Genomic DNA, 6,434 nt, shown 5'->3' on the forward strand with positions numbered 1-6,434 from the left:
CCTCATGGTGCTTGATTGGCTTTATTCACAAAACATCTTTTCCCATTTCTATGGAGAGATAATCACCATTAGGCCTAAACTTCCCCTTTTTTCTCCATTTATCCATCTAAGACACAAGTACTTTATTATTTTGTGAAAAAAAGTGCCAAATTGAAGCAGGAAGCTCTGGTTACCCATGGTGCTGCTTAATGCTCTATTTGTTGAGGTTACACGTGTTTGTTAATCCTTCAAATAGTGCAGATAATAGCTTTTATTACTCTATTGGTCAGTTAGCAATGCTCAAACGAAAGACTGACTAGTAAAGTTAAACCAGGTTGCCCAAGAGGAACGCGAACTGTAAGAAGAGATTTTATTACTTTTGTAATGTAATATCTAAGGTCCGTTTGAATAGGCTTTTGAAAAAAAGACTTTTTATGAGTTGTTTTTTTTGTAATTTTTTTTTTTAAAAGGTAAAATTATTTTGCGTTTGGATGCAATATTAAAAAAGTACTTTTAATAAAAATGTCATTTGGATATTAAAATAAAAAAGCACTTTTAACTATGAAATTATTCTTGTGCCATTTCCTCGTGCATTTTGCCTGTTGTCCTTCCCAGTTAGGTTTCAAGAGAAGTTTCAACTCTGACGTGGAAAGTTTTCTGCCATGGCTGAAAAGGGATTGTGATTTTGTGGAGAGTTTTCCGCTGTGGTTGAAAGGGGATTAAAGAACTGAATTTTGGTGGTGATTTGGAAGTGGAGGATGCGATCCCTACCCATAGAATCTGAAACCCTAGTTGTTGAGAGAGAGAGAGAGGCATTTTGTTTGTTCAGTCACTGTTTAGCGGCAACAGCTATAGCCATGGCTACTGCGAAGAATATGAAGGACGTTTCACCGCACGAGTTCGTCAAGGCTTAAGTAAAGACCAGCTTTCCTGTTATGGGTTTTAATTAAAGACCCTTGGAAGAGAGAAAGTTCAGAAGGGAAACGAAGATCGAAGGAACTGAGGGGGTAGAGGGTCATTCTTGCTTCTAGCTTCTCCTTTTTGTAAAAGCTAAAAAATTCAGCTTCTCAAAAAAGTTAGATTTTAGCTTTTTTACTAACTTCTACTTTTTTTGTAAGTTACTATCCAAACATTGAAAAAAGTTTAAAAGCACTTTTTTTTTTAAAAAAAAACAGCTTTTGTGAATGGAGAAGTCCATCCAAACATGCTCCTTAATTCCTATTCCAATCACCTAACCAAACATGAATGAATAATTTTCTTTTCTATTCTTAGTCGGTTAGTCCATTCCTTTGGATCAAACATGCTTTAGAATCTTGGACTCTTTTTCTCCAAATAGGTTTCTTCCAAGAATTTCATGTTATGTTTGGTGTACGGGATATTAATTCCATTTCATAGTTAGTTATAAGGAATGAACATTTTCATATTTGTTAACAATACATGAAATGGTAATTATGTATTAAGATGTGTAATTGGTGATTCTATGCTTCATAAATTGATATTTAATTTTGTGTTCTTAAAATTTTCTCATTATTTTATAAAATAACAATCATTACCTTTTGTAATCTATTTTATTTAAATTTCAATTTTATTCTTGATCTATCACTGGGGTGTAAATGGCCCGAGCAGCTTATCAAGACCTAAGGCTTGACTTGCTTTAAGCTTGACTTGGCCTGACTTGTTTAATAAATAGAAAGGGTTCAAACTTTAAATAAAGTTTGTTTAGAAAACAAGCCAAGCCTAATTTAATGAGGTTTGGCTTGAAAGCTTGCCTAATATATTATTATAATAAATAATATATTTTTACGTCACTAAATCGTTAACCCTACTTTTGTAACCCTATTTTTTTTACTATTATCTACTGCCATTCTCTCATGGTCACAATTTCACAAACAAGCTCGTTGACTATTAGTCTTTCATTTTCTCCCTCGGTCACTCACATTTCCTCTCTCTGAGTGGGTTCTATGATTGTTTTTTCTCTAACAAAGGAATACAAAATTTGATGCATTTATAGTCTCAACATGTGAACATATGTGAGTTTGGAAAAAAAGTCAAGCCTTTAATTATAAACAAGCCAATCCAACCTAGAATTTAGTTCGTACCAGGCTAATGTGCCAAGTCAAGCTCAAAATATTTTTCATAGACTTGGCTCGTTAAAAGAAAAGCTTGGTTCGACCTAATTCATTTACACCCCTATCTATCTATCACTCATGTCTTGCAATAAATTTTAATGTCATATTAAATTTACAAGAAAAAAATAATTTCACTAAAATCTAAAAAAAAAAAGTTTGAAAATATAAAAGTATATTATAACAGAATTATTAACTTAAATATCAAAAAGAAAATATTATAAAAAAATATTAAAATAAAAATTAATTTCTAACTGAGAAAAGTTAACAATTTTTTACTCATTTAAAACAAGTTTGATTTAAATTTATATTAACTTCATATACTAAACAATGAATGAATAGCCCACAAGTTAGCAAACAGGGACTAGGAAAAGTAATGGATAATAGGTAGATCGTGTTAGAAATAATCAAGTATGAGTTATAAAGAAGTACCACATAGACTAGACATAGACCAAGTGATGACCATATAAGTGTGAAAGACCCATGAGATTCTCTAGAAGAAATACGGAGTTCTGAATGCAGCCTTAAGATTTTGGGTTGAGATGTGGTGTCGGCCCACTTATAATAGTTTGTCATTTGGCCCATTGGTGGATGTACCCTTTGCAAAGGGTTTTGGGCTCCCTCGTTCCATTTCCAACAATGGTATCAGAGCCAACGATTTAGCTGGGCCAAGTGTTTGGAAGGCCTCTGCAGAAGGCTAGTGTGACCCTAATATTTGAAAGAGAAAAAAAAAAGACTTCCGCAGAAGTTGCCCTTCGAGTAAGAATGATATTGGGCCTCACACTTGAGGGAGGATGTTGGAAATAATCAAGTATGAGTTATAAAGAAGTACCACATAGACTAGACATAGACCAAGTGATGACCATATAAGTGTGAAAGACCCATAAACCTGCAGCCTTAAGGTTTTGGGTTGAGATGTGGTGTCGGCCCACTTATTATGGTTTGTCATTTGGCCCATTGATGGATGTACCCTTTGCAAAGAGTTTTGGGCTCCCTCCTTCCATTCCCAACGGATCGGAAGAGTGATTAGCACAATTTTGACGGTTTTTGTGTTTATCGTTGGAATCGAAACAAAAGTAGAAACATGAGCAGGAAATTCTTCGTTGGTGGCAATTGGAAATGCGTATGTTTTTGACACGTGAGGTTGAGCTATGAACCTGTCTTACGAACCATACTAAAATCGATTTATTTTTTTGTTTTTGAATTCATGTACGATCTTATGCCTTGTATGTTTCATTTATCAAACAATTAATTACACCCTTGTGATCCTTGAGATATGAACAAACAAAGCATCCAATTGAACTTATTGTGACGGTCTTCAATGAAAACCTTACGCTGCTAGTATTTTTGTGCTTATTCATGCGTAATATATTGGCATTCCTTATTGCTTGTTATAACTTGTTTTGTGGATTTGCTTATTATTGCACCTCGTTATTTAAAATCAACTCGGGTTCAGAAATCTCTTGAAGTGATGCATAATTGATGTTTCAAATTGACTTTGTTGTAGAATGGGACCACTGAAGAGGTGAAGAAGATTGTTACTACTTTGAACGAAGCTCAAGTTCTCGGGGGAGATGTTGTGGGTGAGTCAAGCTTTTTTATTTCACGCTAAGCAAGATTTATACTTGGCTCACTTTATGCTAGACTTTGAAAGTTTTATCTGGATAGTTTCATTATTAATTTGGACCATAGTTTGGTTTGATTATTCTAATCACCAATCACCGAGTGCTAAGCAGTTCTTATTCCGTTCATTTTATTAATACAAAACCACAAATCATCGATTTTTTTAAGGCATAAGGAAAACCCCTTCTAGCAATGCCATTTTTGAGGATCTGGACATGTAATTAAATGAATTGTTTTTCATATGCTTGTACTATCTACAATTGTTTAGAATTTGCACTTAAAATTTTTTTTTTTTATCTAAAGAGCAAGTTGCTGTCAACCACGGAATCTATGGCATTTGTTTAACTGATATCATATATACATTTATCCGTCACTCTTGGTCACTCTGAAAGAAGGCAGCTTTTAAATGAATCAAATGAGGTACAAAATGTTCAATTGTCTTTTTTGCATCTTTTTAAATGTTTCCTTTATTTTATGTTTTGTTATAGATTTTACTCATAGAATCACTTGTATTAACAGCCAAGTTTAACATATGTAACCTTGTTTGTGTACTTCTTACTTCCTCACTGTCTATTACAGTTTGTGGGAGACAAAGTTGCATATGCACTTTCACAAGGTTTGAAAGTCATTGCTTGCATATGCACTTCCTCACAGTCACTGTTGTTGCTGAACAAACAAAAGCCATTGCTGGTACCTTTATTTCCCATTTTTGGGTTTAATGGTCTACATTTTCATTATCTCAGTCCTTTGTATGTCTTTTCTCTGAGAGATTCTGTTCTCACAAATATTGTATTGCAGTTCTTTCTATTTTATTGGCAACCAATATTTTTGCTAACCATAATTATGTTTGCAGCTAAAATATCAAACTGGGATAATGTTGTTTTGGCTTATGAGCCAGTTTGGGTCATTGGGACTGGAAAGATTGCAACTCCTGCTCAAGCACAAGAGGTAGGCTTGGGTATATTCATTATTAACATTATTGTTTTAGTGAAATTTTTATGCTACCATGGCTTTTATAATTTGTTCTAGAATTCAATTTCTGCTTATAATCTGAATCTGACTTTCGCCTTAAAAATGTAAGGAACGATAATTGCAAGTTTACTTTTCAATGTTCGGATATCATTTAGAGTTGAGGTTAGCACTGTCTAAAACCTTTTTATTCTTTGCTCTTTTGCAAATTGGACTGTTGATGTGTCTCCTTCCAGCCAGCCATCTAAGTAGCGAGTCTTATACTAATATTTTATATCGTTTTGTCTTGATGATGTGTTTTGGGTGATTGACCTAGGTTCAACATGAATTGAGGAAATGGATTCATAACAATGTCAGTGCTGAATTAGCTGCATCAATCAGAGTTATCTATGGAGGTACTACCCATTGCACTTTACTGTTTATTCTTATATCATATGCTTTTACTGAGATGTACATGAATAAACATGTAATGAGTTTTAAGAAATTAGATAAGGCTAAATGAAGGAAAGCATTTAGGATGATATCCACCATAGACAAGCAAATACTAATATGTTATTTACTTTCAAATTTGATACATTGAAGGTTGTTCTGAATCTTCTTTCCTTTCCCCTCCTCCCCCTTTTTTTTCAATATTGAGAGGCATTGAGCTTTTTATTATTCTGGTCCTTATAGGTTTCCAGATGCTTTATTAAACATGGGGTTAATTTAAATACTTATAACAAAAATTATTTAATTACGACATCTGCAGGTTCTGTAAATGGAGGAAACTGCAAAGAATTGGCAGCACAACCTGATGTTGATGGATTTTTGGTTGGTGGGGCTTCTTTGAAGGTGATTTATTTATTTATTTTGGGCTGTTGTTTGTTGATTGTGGTTGGTTACTTGGTTTCTTGCTATGCATTCATGTTACTATAACGCCTGACAACTTGCAAGGATCACAGACTGTTCTCACACACTAACACGAGACTTTCCAGCGTGCTTTGTCCTCATTTGCACACTTCTCGAGAAAACTTCCCAGGAGGTCACCAATCTCAGAATTGCTCCAAGTCAAGCACGCTTAACTATGGAGTTCTTCCGTTCCGAGCTACCGAAAAGTAGATGCATTTTGTTAGTATAGGTAGTACCAATTAATTCTTATAAGTTATTCTCAACTGTACCGTTTCATACCAGCCAGTCTCTGGAATCCCTCTCTTTCGGGTATTGATTCGATTCATTCATGTACTCCCGTCGCTGGAAGCCTGCCAGGAGCCGCTCCTTGTCCATGTCCTTTCGTACGAGCGATCACTCCCCGCTCTCGTCAGCGCCCGGGATGTTAGAGTAACTGACTTTTCTGCTTTGGTGTAATTAGGTGGAGTTCATTGACATCATTAAATCTGCCACTGTGAAGAAGAATTGAAATTTATAGTTAGGAACTGATATGGTGCCTTTGAAGCTGCTTGGGAAAGGCTCTACATGAATGTTCTGTGCTTTTGGCATGTGCTTGGAGCTTGTCTTAAAAACTGGATAAATATGATTTTTTTTTAATCTCTTCCGTAAGTTATCAAATGGTTTGGTTAAGTTTCTACATTGAAAAACAGTGTAATTACCCTAACATTTGGTGGGTAAATTATATCGAAGGCCTTAGTATTAATTGACCATTACTACTTTTCATCATCATCTCTTTACATCTGTTGATACTCAAATTTCTTTTTGCTTATATTCTGTCTCAGTATACGCGCAAACATGACTGTAGATCAT

The 6,434-nt window shown here is 34.6% G+C and overlaps 1 pseudogene; it reads left to right on the top strand.

The window, feature by feature from the left end:
• Positions 1–4,091: 4,091 nt before the first annotated feature.
• On the top strand, positions 4,092–6,129 carry LOC133298833 (triosephosphate isomerase, cytosolic-like; annotated as a pseudogene).
• Positions 6,130–6,434: the final 305 nt, after the last annotated feature.

Source organism: Gastrolobium bilobum, unplaced genomic scaffold (assembly GCF_033153095.1).
Source record: "Gastrolobium bilobum isolate Gb01-03AN ecotype WA unplaced genomic scaffold, APGP_CSIRO_Gbil_v1 utg29653, whole genome shotgun sequence".
Lineage (NCBI taxonomy): Eukaryota > Viridiplantae > Streptophyta > Magnoliopsida > Fabales > Fabaceae > Gastrolobium > Gastrolobium bilobum.